The sequence below is a fragment of the Euprymna scolopes genome, chromosome 8 (genome assembly GCF_053919585.1).
Source record: "Euprymna scolopes isolate OS-2025 chromosome 8, ASM5391958v1, whole genome shotgun sequence".
NCBI classification, from domain to species: Eukaryota; Metazoa; Mollusca; class Cephalopoda; order Sepiida; family Sepiolidae; genus Euprymna; species Euprymna scolopes.
Genome location: NC_136489.1, coordinates 96706293 through 96725129, shown reverse-complemented (window position 1 = coordinate 96725129; position 18837 = coordinate 96706293). Strand labels below are relative to the sequence as shown.

General features: G+C 32.6%; 1 protein-coding gene across 2 annotated transcripts in view; it reads right to left on the bottom strand.

Annotated features, from left to right (window-relative positions):
• Positions 1–18837, bottom strand: part of LOC145283663 (neuropeptide Y receptor type 2-like) — an 809226-nt gene that overhangs the window by 13924 nt on the left and 776465 nt on the right. For both annotated transcript variants that reach the window (XM_080132664.1, XM_080132665.1), the window contains one exon: positions 11993–12057. The gene's annotated coding sequence lies outside the window, so the exon portion shown is untranslated. The remainder of the gene's footprint in view (positions 1–11992; positions 12058–18837) is intronic.

Here is an 18837-nt window from a genome sequence, read left to right as displayed (position 1 = left end):
GAGAATCTTGGCTGAATTTCGAACAGAATCCTTTATTTACTTTACGAGGCTACCATGCTCTCATTCCACCAGCCATGACTAAGTAATTTGTAATTGTATCTTTCCAGAGAATATCACTTTACAATTGATTTTTTTAGTACTCTAACTATTGCATCACTGGTCCTTATTTCGATCTTCCATCTATTTCGGTTTCTATTCTACCATCTCTCTCCCTTAACCTTTCTCATTTATTTATCTCACACATTTTTATTCTAATTCTTTATCTGTTACCTTTCTTTCTCCTTCGCGTGTCTTATAAACTTCTATTTCCTCTGTGACATTCTGTATCTCTTAGTCTTTTCCGTCTATACCTCTCTTTCTCTCTCTCATTTTCTCTATCCTTCTTTGCTTCTCTCTCTTGCATATCTATCTCCCTTTCACGTTCTCAATTACTGTCTAACCCATCACGCCTCTCTATGCTCCCCCTCTCTCTCTCTCTCTCTCATACACTTTCTAAAACTAAGTGCAGAGACGCATAAACATTACTTTTAAATTTGCACATTTCGCAAAATTTCTTATTCAATGATTTCTAACACGCTTGTAATAAATATAAAACAAAATGAAAATAACTATTCCGATCAAGTAGTTGTAACAGAATTCTTCACAATATACACCACAATGATTTTTCTAATATTCGTGAACCGTCTTATTATATGTTCATCTGGTTGCGACAAGACACTCAACTACAGCAGACACGCTTCAGCAAGTTGTTGTCTCCACACTCAAAACAAACAAAAAATAATTTCTGGTCCTGTCTAGTTTTTTAACGCCTACCACACCTTCCAATCGTATCAAGCACTACAAATGATGCTAACACTTAATCCGGTTTTCGGTATATGTTTAAAATACCAGTGATGCCAACTTTGGGATTTTTGGAATGTCTAGAACAGCATCTTAGTTGTCATTATTCCTAATTCCACTTTGACCGTCCAGATTGTATCTATTGATTGAATATAATCATTTGATAACAATTTACTGACAAAGTGTATCCTTACAAAACAAATCTATCGATATAAAGTTGAATGTTTCGTCGCTCTGACAGTGGTATTAAAAGCTTACCTTTCCTATTTAAAAATTATTAAGATGAACTTATTTATATACTAAGTCATGGATATGCGAGCGATTAAATAAAGGTTAGCTAATTTGCAGACTCTTTAAAAATCAAACTAATTAACTATTCTTTTTTGTGGTTTCTTACTACATGATTAGTTTCTATTTATGCATAGGTTCTACATTATGCATAAGTTGGTAGCATTTAAGATGCAAACGTTCTAGTACACACACACACACACACACACATATATATATATATATATATGTATGAGTGACCATGTCTGTGTGTGAATGAAAGGACTCCAACAATTTCCCGTCAATTTCTGGCCTACATACTTTAAACTTGATATGTAGGGGATTCAGACCGGTGGAAAAAAATCAATATGATTTTTAGCCGGTAAGAATAGCTGCTAAAGGATCAAAATTAAAAAAAAGACATTAACCCTGGCAATTCAATAAAACGTTATTTGTAAGCATGCGCAAATGCACATTTATATATTTTACAACATTATTTTGCATGATGTTCTATAAGTATGAATATGGTGCAGATGATTACGGATAAGACTGACGACCTATGTTTTGGTTCTGATTCTAGCTAATGGCATCGAAACCATTTTTTTTTACTTTTGAAACTACTACTATATATTGGATACAATATAATAATCGATAGGGACTTGGCATTATATTAAATACGAAATCTGCATGAATTAAAATATCATATTTATGTGTCTTTTACGACCAGGCAATGTCGGACGGTCTACTAGTTAATTTATAAGTATTTGATATGAATTTGGCATTAAATTATCCATAAAGGCCGTGATATGCTGCAAAACAACCGAAACCCTGAACTTTTTGTCCCCAGATGACACTTTTTTTTCAGAAATGATTCTAAAATGTGATGATTAATGATTGAAGCTTTACAGATAAAAGAAAAAATGCTACTCATATTATTTTTAGTTTGTTTTTATTTAATTGCCTCCCTATGAGGGAAAAGGTAGATGTAAGGTCAATTTTTAATATGAATAATCCGGATACCCTAAAAAACAATTCTGGACTGGGAAGAAAAGTAACCTGTATAGTCCTTTCATCGACGATCTCTCACACATGATGTTTTCGTAACATGTTTTCTAACCTGTGTTTTGCGCAGTGAACAAATTGATAAAACATCTGCTATCATTTCCAGTTTGATTTCCTTCTTAGAATGCAAAATTTAAATCACGATATAATTTTTAGTTTGACGAAGTCGGAGAGAGAAAATAAATGGCATTTTTTTTTTTTTTTAATTTAACGCAAAATCTTTTCTTTTTTTAAGATTTATAATTTCCTAAATAACTTCTTTTTTATAGGAAAAGAAATCTTACTTTAATATGTAAACTATAAAGGGAATTAAAAAAAGCAAACAAACAAAAAAAAACTGATTCTTGGGCAACAGCGGGTTGGGTCAGCTCATCACATAATTTCCATAAAAAAAGCTTTAAATCTGAAAGTGAGAACGTGTGCGTGTGGACATTTCTCAACTTATATACTCAAAGAATTTTTGATCTACAGACATGAAATTATATAGAGTATCATACATGTGGAAAACTTTTTAATCAGCTTTCATCCGAAAAAAGAACTGCTAAGGGGTCAAAATCAGCAAAATGGTAGGTGAGGGTCGCCGGATTTATATCTGCCTGTCAACTATTTCATGAGTAGGCATGCGCGGTCGAGAAATATGACAACTTCTTTATGTTAATAATAAGATTTTTTTAAAACACTTTGTAAATGTCGTGTGAAGCTGGTGTAATGGTTATCGTACTTGATTCAATGTCTTTAGGTTTTGGTTTCGATCTCAGCTCATGTTTTTCCTGTTTTTTTTTTTTTTGTTATTTTTTTTACTTACAAGAAGTGAACAGTTAAAAAAAACAATTCTTGCATGCACATGCATCAGTTTCTGTATTAATTAAAATATAATATTTTACGACCGAGCAACGTCGGGTGGCCTGCTAGTAATAAATATATCCTCAAATGAAACCAATTATAATTAAACTCATACCAAACATTTCAGATTACAAGATGCATTTTTGTTTTTATGTTTTTTTTTTTTACTTTAAAATCTTTAGTTAAAATTCAGCTATGTCTTTTAATGACAGCGGTCCGTGATCTTTGCACCGATTCCAAGGAAATTTCTGACCGGCATTATCTTGATTCGGACTACTGTTTTTATCTTGGCTGTTATTCTCACAACGTTTTGGTCGATGTAACCTCCGATCTTCCTCAGAAGGGTCTTCTCGAAATCGTGTATCTGAACAGAATTTAGAACGGATAGGTTTATAAAATAAATGGAGATAACTTGTTCTTGTTCTCGCACCCATAGTCGGATAGAAGTCTTAAGTAATTCGTAATTGTGTTCTTATATCGATCATACAAGGGATTGAAGCGTCATCTTCAAAAAAAAAGTGTCGCTTAGAACTGATTATCACTTAGTACTGTGTCCGTTGCGCTATATTCCTAGTTCGATATAAAGATTCCAGAGTTTGACAAGAATAATCTTTATGCGAATATCATCCAAAATTATAATATAATACAAATTATCAAATCTTACAACAAAACTCCCAAAGCATAAATGCCGAGCAAGTTTGTATCATTATTACTGTAAAAAACTATTTTGCAGAACTGAAAACATATGCAGAAAATTAAAAAAAAAAAATAAATTGTGTTGCCTTTGAAAAACGTTATTTCTTGCAAATTTTGTTCCAGAGTTCTTAATTATTTGCTGCAAGATTGCTAACGTGAGATAGACGTAAATTATGGTTAACTTCAGCTTGTTTTATTATTTTTTTTTTTTACATTAAATCAGGTTTTTTGTGATCATTTTATGTCAAAATACAATGTACATTGTAAACGATTAACTGTATACAAGTTGTAATTTAACATAACTGCGGGGTTATTTTATGGATTTATACCTTTCCTAGTCGTATTGTGTAACTGAGATCAATAAAATTTTTGAATTTTCTTAGATGAAAATTAGTTATTCATAATATTTGGATTTTTCAAAGTACCGTTTTCATATTAGCTGTCATTTTCACAACGTTTCCGAGCCTATGAGGAAGGAACTCTCACACAAAAAGTGATATATATATATATATATATATATATATATATATATATATATATATATATATATATATATATATATGTATATATTATATATATATATATATATATATATAAATTATATATATATATATAGAATAAAAGATTCTTAGACATCAGTTGGAGATATTCATTGATTTAAAACCACCTGAACAGTGAGATTTTTTTTTTTTTTTTTTTTTCCACTGTTCTTCCAACTGTAACCAAAATTCCCCTCTTCCCTCATTCGTTTTCTTAGTTTTTAATCTATCATTCTGACGTTTCCTCTTAGAGGGTCAGACGATAAGGCCTTAGGGAAAATTTTAATTTCACCTGCCCATTTCTTGTTTTTTTTTTTGGTATTTAAATTAAATTATGTTTCCTCTGAAATTTCTCCTTCCATTCTGCTGTACCAAAAATTTACTTACATATTATATATATATGTATATATATATAAATTATATATATATATATATATATATATATATATATATATATAAATTATATATATATATATATATAAATTATATATATATATATATATATAAATTATATATATATATATATATATAAATTATATATATATATATATATATATATAAATTATATATATATATATATATATATTATATATATATATATATATATATAAATTATATATATATATAAATTATATATATATATATATAAATTATATATATATATATATAAATTATATATATATATATATAAATTATATATATATATATATATAAATTATATATATATATATATATAAATTATATATATATATATAAATTATATATATATATAAATTATATATATATATATATATATAAATTATATATATATATAAATTATATATATATATATAAATTATATATATATATATAAATTATATATATATATATAAATTATATATATATATATAAATTATATATATATATAAATTATATATATATATAAATTATATATATATATAAATTATATATATATATAAATTATATATATATATAAATTATATATATATATAAATTATATATATATATAAATTATATATATATATAAATTATATATATATATATATATAAATTATATATATATATATATAATTTATATATATATATATATATAAATTATATATATATAAATTATATATATATATATATAAATTATATATATATATATAAATTATATATATATATAAATTATATATATATATAAATTATATATATATATATAAATTATATATATATATATATAAATTATATATATATATATAAATTATATATATATATATAAATTATATATATATATATATATATAAATTATATATATATATAATTATTACTGTATATATTATCTATTATTTATAATTAACGGTTTCCATATCGTGTGAATTTCTATACTAGGCCTATTAGTATTGAATTGTCACCTATCATATCTGCTGCTTCTTTGAGTCATCTTCATCTCCACCTTTTTCCTCTGTCCATAATTTTTATTTCGTCCACAAGGCTAACTGGTTTCTCTTTCCCTTCCATATGAAGTCAGCCATAGCCAACTTTTCAATATATCCACGTATTACAACTTTTCGATGTTATTCTAACCTTACTTTTAGTGGGCATGTCACATCTTTGTATAGGTCTCCACATTTACATGAGATCTCATACGATACACAGTCCTTAATCATTATTTTTTTTCTTTAAGGAGATTGATTTGCGAAGGCTGCTTCTGGAGAATTGAATCGCTCATGAATACTGTCCTGATGTCATATATATTGTATATTATTTTATTCTTTCCGACAAGTCATTCATCTATCGTATACAACAACAGTTTATTTCATGTTGGTTATCAAAGAAACCCGTGTCGATCATAACGCTTAAGATCTTTCTTCTAGGCTCCACGAATTTTATATTCGTTTGATGTCATCTTTTTTTACGGTTTTGTTGGCGTATGTAGCAACATCAAGACTAGCCCTATTTTACATGCGATCTTTATAGAAATGGTGTATCTAGAAATAACAGTGCACTATCACATGAGTTGTGTGTTTTAGTGATTCTGTCGCCAGAGTTATGAGAACACTGGTTTATTGCTGTTAGACTATTAAGGCATAAAGGTTTCAATGTGTGTGTGCGTTTTCTTGAATGTTTCTGTCGTCAGTGTTATGGCTCTTAATTAGTCACAATAAAAACAGAACAACGATATAATTCAAGACGTGTATTAATAAAAGACAAACAACGGTTACAGATTGAAAAGAGCGTTTTGCGTTGCACAGAACACTTTGAGGTTAATGCAAAAATTCTTCAACTTGCTTGTTCTTTTGAATAATATTGTAGAGATGTTGTATGCAACCAGTTGTAATAAAGACCTTTTATGTTGTAGTAAAACAGAATATTTGTCTGTATTTCTTAAGGAATAGTCTCTCACTGTTATGGGGATGAGGTTGTGTCACCTGCAATAAGATATGCTTGTATAACCTACTTACGAATAAGCAAATTGATATATATATATATATATATATGCGTGTGTGTGTGTGTGTGTGTAAAAGTTGTACAGCGATTCCAACGAGAAAAAATATATATCTAAGTGCGTGGGGGTCACCAACAGTTGCTATGTTTTTTATATACAAGTCTTTATTATTTGATATTTTCATTTTCAAATTATTGATATAATTTTAACGCGTTTCGGACATCTTTTTTATGTCCTCTTCAGAAATATTGCGGAAAGATATGTAAAAATTAAAAACAACAACATAGTCACAGACATTTACCACAAACCTACAGGCACCCAACAATATCTCCATTTTAAAAGCCATCACTAAAAAAGTTGTTTTAATCCATATTCTACTCCCTGGCACGCAGAATTTGCATCATAATCTCATAATCACAGACAGACACTTCCGAACGATTCGACTAGATAAACTATAAATTACCTTGAGGAAAAGAGGATATCCACCAAAACTAATACATAAAGGTATCTACTTGGTAGAGAAAATACCAGTAGACCAACTAAGAAACAAAAAAAAAATGGAACAAAGAACAAATCCTTGCATACGTCTCTACACACAATATAAACCCAGGACTATTTACAGAGATAAAAATCTACTCGGCCAAAAAGATAAACTAAACACCATACGTAAGACAACAAATATAATAAAAAGAAACCCAACCCCAAAACTTAAAACCTCAGCAGTAGAGTAGACTTACATAATAGTAACATAAAAATAGCAGAAAACAGACTCCTATATGTTTCAAGACACGTACATGCATGCAGTGGAAATAACTTCAAAATAATGCGAATCTTTCAAGGAAACAATTACTTCTACTTACACAGGAAAAAAATCCATAACAAAATTCACTCTCCAATTGAACATGGCTTAATGTTGACACGCAAACAAAGAAAATGCAAAACACACTCATATATATATATATATATATATATATATATATATATATATATATATATATGCATGTGTACACCCGTACATGAATCAGAACCAACCCGCACAGGCACAAAATTCTCTTTACCTCTAATATTACGCATTACGTAATATCAGCCAAACTTTACTTTTATCTTTATCTGCATTCACGAATATAGCTTTCCTTTATCAACAAATGCTTTTAATCAATACTATGTATTATGAATAAAAACATAAATATATTCTATATAAGAGCATAAACCAAGAACAATCCAGAAAATACACTTATTACCAAAATGGCTTTATCAAATCATCTCTTTCCACGATATTTCTGAAGAGGACGTATTAGGTTGGTGCAAAAATAATGTTTTTTTACGTTCAACTTTAAAAGATCCTAACTCCTTCATAATAAACATTATTAATCGAAATAAGAACCATTAGAATTGCGACGTTTTTGCCAACGAAAAACAAGTTTATTTACCCTATTAGCAAAGAAATCTGGAGTTCTGGAAGCGATGAAATCATTAAAGGCTGATTCGGCTTTTGAAGCATTTTTTCGCGCAAGAAATTGTCCAGATGTTTGAAAAAGTGATAATCGGTGGCCGAGAGATCCGGTGAATATGGCGGATGAGGTAGAGTCTCGTAGACCAATTCGTTCAGCTTCTGCAGGGTCAGTTGAGCAATATGCGGGCGATTGTTATCATGGAGGAGAATTGGTCCCTTCATATTTACCAATCTCGGGCACATATGCTGGAGTTTCTGGTGCATTTCATCAATTTCTCAGCAATACTTCTCCTCCTTAATTTTATCGCCAAGATTCAAAAAGCTGTGATGGATGAGACTATCTGCAGACTATCAAATAATCACCACAAACTTATTTAGTGTAATTTCGGCTTCGGAAAATGTTGTGGAGTTTCTCCAGTAGTCAACCACTGTGCCGAGCGTCGCTGGTTGTCGTAAAGGATCCACTTTTCATCACACGTTACAATTCGCTCGAGAAATGGGTCGTTTTGTTGCGCAGAAAGAGCGTAGAAGATACCTCAAAACGACGATTTTTTGATTATCGTTCAATTCAAGCGGCACTCATTTATCCAACTTTTTTGACTTCCCTATTTGCTTTAAGTGATGAATGAGTGGTGAGTGGTTGAACTAGAGTTAAATAGCAGCTTTTCGTGTGGTTTTGCGAGGATCGGCTTTAATTAAGGCTTTCAAATGTTCGTTATCAACCGCAGTCGGATGGCCGTGACCGTCTTCATCTTCGAGGCTATCATCACCATTGCGAAATTTCTTGAACCACCGCTGTGTCACATGTTCGTTAGGAGTTCCTCGGCCAAACGCATCATTGATATCACGAGCTGTCTCGGCAGATTTTCGGCCTAGTTTGAACTGGAACAAGAAAATCGTGCGGATTTGAATTTTGTCCATGCTGTCGAAAAGCATGCAAAAATAAATGAAGATATTGAGAACGGTAACGAATAACAGGATTCGATACAGAGAAAAACGCGCTTGAAAATGATATATAACATGGCGATTTATATCAATGAATTAATTCAGATATCATATATAAAAGTAGCAGATGTAAGAAAATGATATTGTTTTTGTACTAACCTAACAAAAAACATAAGATCATCCGAAATGCGTTAAAATTATTTCAATAACTTGAAAAATAAATATGAAAGATAATATCAATTAATAAAACAAGTATATAAAACGTCACAATTGTTAGTGACACACTAATATATATATATATATATATATATATATATATATATATATATATATATATACGTGCAAGCCGTCCGGCGTTTCCCGGTTGTAAAATACGCATAATATTATATTTAATTCATACAGAAACTGAGACATGTGCATGCAGGTATTATGTTTTTTTTAAACACGTCACTTCTTGTAAGTAAAAAATAAATATCCAAGCTGAGATCGAAACCAAAATCTAAAGACATTGAGTCAAGTGCTATAACCATTAGTCCAGTGTTTCCACGTTATTTAAAATGTGTTTTCAGATCTACTAATTCTTACCATAAAAATCTTCCACGTGAACGATTCATGCATGCGCATTCGTGAAACAGTTGACAAACAGATAAAAATCCGATGATCCCCACCTACCGAATTTTAATTTTGACCCGTTAGCCGCCCTTTTGTTCGGATAAAAACCGATTAAAAAGTTTTCCACGTGTCTGAATACTTTCTATACCAAATTTCAAGTCTGTAGATCAAACATAGGTTGAGAATTGTTCTCAGACAAATTCTCACTTAAGAGAAAGTTATGAATATATATTCATGGCAGTTAAGCAGTACAGAGGTGCTCGTGTTTCATCACCATGGAGAATCGGAAGCTTAAATCCATGAGATTTGTGTTACCAGATACTTATATGTATACACGTTTGGTTTGGTATAGATAGCTAACCAATCAGATTACATTATTATTCCCTCGCACAAGTTAATATTTCCATTAGTCAACGTCAGAAATTCTCGCAAACAAAGAAACAAAGAGGGAGCTGAATTTACTGCCTCTTATTTGTTCTATTTTGTATAAAAGTTACGCATTCTTTTCCTGAATGTGTTGAATTAATAGGTAAGCTTAGGTTTTCTATTTTGGGCGTTGTATTGTTTTGTTTATTTACTTGTGTATTGCTATCCTAAAGTATATTCTATTCTGTATACACAGTTATTTCATATTTCACTTTTACAGTTTAATAGTTTTGTGAACCTTTAAAGTTTAGAATGTAAAATTTATGAGACGTAATTACATGGGTTGTCTAAATTTCTACATGTATTGGCCTCTCGTACTATTTTCCAGTTGATTATTGCCAGACATCCGGTTTATTTTAGCTATTAATGGATTGCTAGTACTGTTTTTATTGTTGTTATTGAAGGTAATTTTATAATCATAATATCTGGTTTTCAAATATATTGAGGTTATACCCACGAATTATTTCTTGTTATTTGGCTTTCTTTTTAAAAGTCGCCGAACCTTTAATTGAAAGAATCACTATCATTGGCTAATGAAAACATTGAAAACGTGGGAGAGAATAACAACGAATTTGATTACTTAACTAGCTATACTAAACACCATATATATATATATATATATATATATATATATATATATATATATATATATATATATTAGCATGCAAACATACATATATTTATATATTGGTAGCTTAAATTTTCGACCAAAAGCAATTAAAAAGCTTGCCCTATCTCTGAATACTCTTTATGCAAAACTTCAAATGTTTAAACCAAAAATTGTCAGAGTAATTTGGTAGAGACCGCAGAGGTCAATTTTTTTTTTAAATTTGACTCCTATTATGACCCCTTAACATTTATTGTTTTGTGCCCAAATCAAGTTATTAAGTTAGATCCATGTCCAAGGAACCTATATCTAAAATTTCAAGTGTTTAGATCCAAAATTGGTGGAGGAGTTTGGCAGACTTCTCAAAGGTCAAATCGTTGAACTTTGACCTTTTAACAGCCAAATTTCTGCCCAAAATCCGATCACAAAGATTTTTCCAAATCTCAGTAACATGTATATCAAATTTCGAGTCTGTAGATTGAAAATTGACAGAGTTAACAAACGTTAACAAATTCCTAATGAACCGCCCTCTTTAGTAAACACTTCATTAAATCTCCACACTAACGTACTGTACTTGCAATAACCCTTATCCCTGAGTGGCTTTCGGGCCTTGATAAGTGGTGACCACCGTGTAAAAAAAAGTTATTGTGTAGGGAAATGTACACATATATATATATATATATATATATATATATATATATATATATATATATATGAGAGAGAGAGAACTTTCATTACTTTACAAAATTTACTTCGTTAAATATTTTCGAACAAATCCATTTAAAGTATTTAGATGAACTGAGCAAACAATCTATATCCATAATTAACTGTTTCTTTATTATTTCTCTATCAATGCATACATTATTAATGCGTTTTTATTCTTCACTTTCCAGTTTTAAACATTTCCTCACTTTCTTTATTAATATTAAGTTAAACGGTATTTTAAAATAAATATTAATACGAACACTGGTTAAGCATAATGTTTTTCTATCATTTTTGACGGAAGAGGTACACTCATCTAATCCCAAAATTATGCTATAGAGTTTCCCAACACTCTTTGTAAGACGCCATGTTTATTTTCTGCGTATCTGGCTTAAGTTTAAAATAGTATTATTAAAGTTAATCGTGCTGACTTAATTGACGTCTATTAAGAATGCGCGTTCTTCTTATTTACACTTTTTTTATTTTCACTGTAGATGTATTATTTTTATATGACGTTAAATGCATTATTTGTATTGGAAAAAAGATAGCCCTGCCCTCGGAACTAGTCTTACCTTGGGAAATAAACAGCAAATTCTGCTTAATTAAGCCCAACTCGGATGCTCAGCGAATCGTTTCTCTGAAAGCAAAATAAATAGCAAGATAAAAACAACAATCGACGAAGAATATTTTCGTTGTAGAAATAGGAATTATAAAAAAAAGCATCAATAAACATTTCTTAAATTGAGTAAAGTCTGCCACAAGATCCCAGTAGTTGAGCATTTAAATAAGAATGAAAAATAAAACTAAAAACAAATAAATTAGCGATTATTTTCTATGATGTAAGGGTTGTGTGAATTTGAATTTGTACGTTAAGAAGCCAATAGAACGCAGATTTCCTTTTAAATAAACATTTATTAAATTCAAAATTGAAAATCAACTTAGTTCCGACGATATACGTTTTCCTTGAGCATTGAAACATTGTATTCGCCTTTTTTCCTTCTTGTGCCATCGTATCACTAGCACAGTAAAGTCCGTGTGGTTTTTAACAGCGATTTTAAATCTTCCCATCTGGAGTATCAGGCGTGATCTGCGTGAAATAAATAATATATTTTTTCTTTATGTAAGCGTTATGCTAATTTGAATTTATAAGTTAATTTTTTTTTTTTAATAAAAATTTATTTAAAAAAAAAATAAAACCAACGTAGTTTCGACGATATACATCCTCATCAGATATGGAACAGTTAGTATATTTTTCTTTTTCCTTTACATTCTTTATTGCATCGTATCACTAGTAAAGCAAGGTCTGTGTGATCTTCAACATTGATTTTTGTTTCGAACGTTTCAATCAGAAGGATTGCGTATTACTCGAGTGAAATGAATTATCGATTTCTCCTTGATGTTAACATGGATTTGAATTTTTTTTCGATATCTAATAAAAACGCATATAATCGAAACTAAGTTGATTTTAATTTTTTTTTTTAATAAATAAATGTTTTTTTTTAATTCTTCCTTGTATTAGTTTCTCAACTTACTAATCGGTCAAACTTTAGAAAACAAAACTACGTTTCTACTTTTTTGAGATGAGGATTGTTTATTCACATTATTTTCAATTGTATTTTACATTTTAAGAATTGAATCTTCAACCTTCAAGAGAAAGTCACTTTTTACGATTAATTTTTCCAAGTATTTAACCACTGCGCCACGGATCCTTGCGGACAGTTCTAGTACGAATTTTGGGGTCCTTAAACCTATTTTATTTCTAGGTGTGAATATCGTTATTCATTAGTAAACATTATTACTATATATTATTGTAGATTTATATTATTATTGTTTACTTCTCACTTCATTATCTATTATTTATAATTCACGGTTCTCATATCGTGTTAAATTCTACACTGTGTCTATTTAGAAATTGATTGTCGCCCAGCATCTGTGCTACTTCTTTGAGTAGTCTTACTCTCCACTGTTCTTCTATGTCCATATTTTTAACTTTGTTCCACAATGGAAGATAATGTCCCTTTTTTGTTCAGATATGATTAGACATACCCGGCATTTCAATATATCACAGAGGTCTGGTATTAGATCTTACCATAAACTGAACCCAATGGTGATTGCTCAGTCTGTGAGCTTTGAGCAACGCAGAGACATCCCTTATTGTCTATTGCTCTCAGGTCCATTTTGACTTGGCTTTGTTCTACAGGTAAACTTTCATCTCTGGATTACATACAAAAACAACTGTACATGTGGATATTTTGTAGAAGAGCCATGTCGCTAACAGATAAAGTACAGTTTCAAGGAAAAGTTCAGGATGAGTGAAAAATATGGCGAGATAATCAAAGAAAGATTGGTCTTATTTCATAGTTTTCCATCTCTTAGGTTAGTTGCACAACCTTGAAAGTTTTTTTTATTCTCACGTCTACCAACTACTCAAGCTGTCTGCTTCAACTCGATCATGTGTTGTACCAGAGCCGGCCTTCTTTTCGCCTTTAACCGATGTATTAGAGCCGGCCTGAGGTATAGGCAAACCAGGCAGCCACCTAGGACCTCCAATTAACGGGGGCCTCGCACAAAAAATCTTAAGAAAAATATATATAGGGCCGACCACTTCCCTAGATGAGTTTATAATTAACGGATACTCTAACTTAACATCTAAATCTGACCCCCAAGATCGCCATGGGCATGGAATATATGTCTACATTAAAGATGGCTTCCCATGTGGCAGGGATATCTCTAGAGAAGATCCTAATTTACCTTATATGTTCTTCCGGGTTGCACTTGCTTACACCACTGCATTTATATTTGCCCTCTATCGGCCCCACAACAGCGGATTTAAGAGCATATCTGAGAAAATTGATCACATCCTGTCTGCACGCCCCTCGGCTAACATTCACATCTGTGGTGACTTCAACGTCCATAACGTGGAATCACTGACTCACTCAAATCAGACGGACGATGAGGGGGGGGGGGTTGTCATGATTTTGCCATTGCTTATGACTTCACTCAGATTGTTCGCGAACCCACCCGTGTGCCCGATACACCCGGTCAATATGCAAGCCTCCTAGACCTTTTTCTCTCTACTTCCCCTGAGCTATGTTCATGTTCCGTTCTTTCTCCTCGAGGATCCTCCGACCACTCCGTCGTATCAGTTAAGATAAAAATGAGATGTAATAAGTCCCCAGACGTACCCCTCCACCGTACTATATAGCGATACTCTATGGCTGACTCGGATAGCTTCCGTACATTCATATCTGACCTACCTCTGCATTCCATGTTTAAAAAGGATGTGTCCTCTATAGTATCAGATCTGACCGAATGGTTAATTGCAGGCGTAGACCGATTCATATCATCTAAAAAATTCCAACAAAAACCTAACAGCCAGCCATGGTTCTCCCCAGAATGTGCTGCTGCCATCGCACACAGAAATCACTTTTTCCATAGCTACCAACGTAATAGATGCACTGAGACTAAAGCTGCTTTCAAGAACGCCAGCAATCACTGTAAAAGAGTAATAAAAAATGCAAGAGAGCTATATGCCCAGTCTGTTAAATCCAAAGTAGCTGATCAGCGGCTTTGTTCCCACCAGTTTTGGCAAATAACATATAGGATCCTGAACAGAAGTGTGCGTTCTATCCCAACCATTATCAAGGGACCAGAGGTCATCTCCTCAGCTACAGACAAGGTCAAACTATCTGCCAAGAACTTTGCAGCTAATTCTACCCCATGCGACGAAGGCCATCAACTCGCCATATTTCCTCCTATAACACAGAACACGCTAGGTAACATACAAATATATGTGCATGAGGTCGCCAAGCTAATCAAGAACCTTGATTCCAGTAAAGCTACTGGCCCTGACGGCATCCCAATTATAGTGTTAAAAACCTTCAACCAGAACTTGCCCCCATACTAACGAAACTGTTTAAGCGTTGCCTTAAAGAGAAGTGCTTTACAACACCCTGGAAAACCTCATCACTATGACCTGTATTTAAGAATTCAGGTGATAAGTTATCTTTCTCTCAGTACAGACCAATAAGTCTCCTGTGTGTCATGAGTAAGTTGCTGGAATCCATATTAAATAGAGAAATAGCCAACCACCTCAGCAGAAATAACCTTCTTAGTGACACGCAATATGGTTTCCGTTCTGCAAGATCTACCGCAGATATGCTAACGGTTATATCTCATAGGATTAGTGAATCTCTTGACAAAGGCTTCCTTTCCAGGGCAATTGCTCTTGACATATCAAAGGCCTTCGATAAGGTATGGCATAAAGGCCTACTTCACAAGATCTCCAGTTACGGTATAACTGGAAATATTCTCTCTATCATTAAATCATTTCTCTCTGATAGGTCCATAAGAGTAGTGGTTGATAGACAAAAATCAAAGGCCTGAAGTATTAATGCTGAAGTCCCTCAAGGGTCCATCCTGGGCCCAACTCTTTTCCTGATCTACATCAATGATCTCCCTAAACACATACTTTAATCATTCGCTGACATCTATGCTGATGACTCGACTATCTACGGCAACACATCAAAGGCTGTAAATGACAAAGCTCTCTCTGATTCTCTCTCCTCTGATCTCGAACGAGTGGTTCAGTGGGGGAAGACGTGGCTGGTTACTTTTAATGCATCTAAAACCAAGCTTCTATCTTTACATCATCAACGCTCTGATCCCCATCAATTGAAATGGATGGCTCTCGTCTAGGAGAAGCCCCACGTTTTGACAAGCTTCTGGGCTTGACCTTCACTCCTGATCTGAAATGGAACACGTACATCAAGTCTGTTGCCAAGGTCGCTGGAAAGATAGTGGGATCCAGAAGATATCTCACTACTGATGCAATTCTCTATCTGTATAAAAGCCAAGTACGTCCAAGGATGGAATACTGCTGCCATATCTGGACAGGAGCTGCAAAAAACAGCCTATCCTGCCTTGACAGAGTACAAAATAGACTTCGTGGCTTAGTGGGGGATGCCCTTTTCTCTTTCCTGCAACCTCTCTCCCACAGAAGAGACGTTGCAAGCCTATCTTTATTTCATCGTTATTTCCATGGCAGGTGCTCGTCTGAGCTCCAATCTCTGATTCCTCTTCGTCAATCTTTTACGAAAAACACCCGTCTAGCTGAATCCACTGTCAAAAACTTTCCTCACTCTTTATCTATTCCTAAATCAAAACGTAGATTCCATGAACAAAGCTTCTTTCTTAGAACTGCACGCCTGTGGAACTCTGTTCCGTCTGCCTGCTTCCCTCTTGACTACAACTTGGATGCCTTCAAGTCCAACGTAAACAAATTCCTGATGAACCGCCCCCTTAAGTAGACACCTTAAATATCCATACTAACGCACTGTACTTACAATAACGCTTATCCCTGAGTTGCTTCCGGGCCTTGATAAGAGGTGACCACCTTATAAAAAAAGAAATATATATATGTATAATGCTAATTATGCAGAAAACAATTGATTCGAAGGATTTATGCAGTTAATTGCAAATATGTTCAAACATTGTTCCCGATATTGGTTCGTCTTCTCTTGATACTTTAAGTTTTATTAATTATCATGGTTTGAATACTGCACTTCCAAAGATCGCCATAGGCCTTCGTGTTACTGTTGCATCGGAAGAAAGTTTTTCCAAGTTGAAATTAATAAAAAAAAAAAAGAAGCTATTTGACAACGAAAATGACGCAAGAACGCCTGGACAGTCTGGCAATGCATGGAAATCTATCGAACGACATATCGTCCAGTCTCTGGATTATTCACAATTTATTCGAGACTTTACTGCCATCAAAGCACGAAAAATTAAGTTTTGTTGAAAGTTTATGAACTGCACAAATATGTTGCATAAATTAAGTTATTTGTTGATTTAGAAATAAATACATGTAGTTTTTAATAAATTGCGTAATTTTTATTTTTTCGGTATTTTATTTTTCTATTTAATTTGGGACCACCAAATTCACTTCGCTTAGGATCTCTAATTACCTATGGCCGGCTCTGGTATGACCCAGTGTTTTCTTCACCCATAGATTGAATTAAAGATTTTGGTTAGACCTGTATGTACTGTGAATCTGTTTTGACATTTACGCAGATCCTGTCGCGATTTTAAGCTGCAGCATTACCATATATGTCAAATATTTGAGCAAGTAAATACACTAGTATATAGAATGGTTAGCTGAGACTAACAGGACATGATAAGTAAGCCAGGGTCAACTTGAACTCGAGTCGGACAAAACCTGAGAAATAACCCCCCCCCCAAAAAAAAACGGATATCATACCATGACTCAAAGAGAGAATAAGTGAGATAAAACAACAAAGTGTTGAAAGGAAAATATCTCACCGAACTATACAAATGTAAAGTTCAGTAACCGATCAAGTCGACGCTCAAAGAAAAATGGGATGGTGTACGTTTCAGGTCGCGGTGTTAGTATTTCGAGTTTTAAAAACTACTAAGCGAGTTTAATCAACTATATTTTGTCAAAATCCTATAAAAATACTCTAAGTTTGCATACAAAGAGACAATTAGAGAACTTGAATACCTACTAGACAGTATCCTCGAGTATCTAAGGTCTTTCTGTACAGGAGTTTGTCAAGACAACATGCCGTGAGGATATATTTCCCTCCAATAAAACTGATTAATATTCAAAATTACATAGCATTCGCGGCTAAAATAAGATATCGGTATGGCTAACTCCCACTGGCTTTTAGAAGGAATCGTACACCTTCTCAGAATGATGTTACCTCAAGTAACAACACGAAGCTGAACACTCCATTAGACTAGACGAATTCCTGTCCTGGAATCCATTAAGATCAAGAGACCACAAGAAAGATATACAATAACATATTTAAATGGTCAATTCAGCGGTGGACAATTATGTTCTCAACTTCTGTATCAACTAAGTGCTTGAAAGGTAAAAGAAAGGTTTAGTGGAATATTTGAATATCTATTAGGTTGTTGCATAAGTTACCGCCGTTTTTGAAAAGAAATTCAAAGAATTTTAACATCAAAAGTAAGTTCGTGTGGGACCCAATCTCCAAGTTTTTTTGTGAATCCCATCGACTGAAGGTGGCATGAAATTGTCACAAAATCACACAATTCATTTTTTCACCCAATTCTCTACATGTCTGATTGCCATCTTCCTTCCAAAGAACTCTGAGTTAGTCTTCGTCTACCTTGATTGATCCTTCGGAACGAGGAACGTCATTGATGTCAAAATTACCGTGTTTGAATCCGGTGAAACAATCTCAAACATTTCTCTCAGTTATAGCGTTTTCTCCATATACGGCACAAATTTCCTTGATCACTTCGCTCGCTCTTTGGTCGCGGTTGAAGGCGAAAAGAAGGAGGTGTCGAAAATGTGATTTTATAGCTACTTGACAATCCATTTTACGGTTCAGAAAAATGAGAGAAAATTATATGAGCAAAAAACAATGAC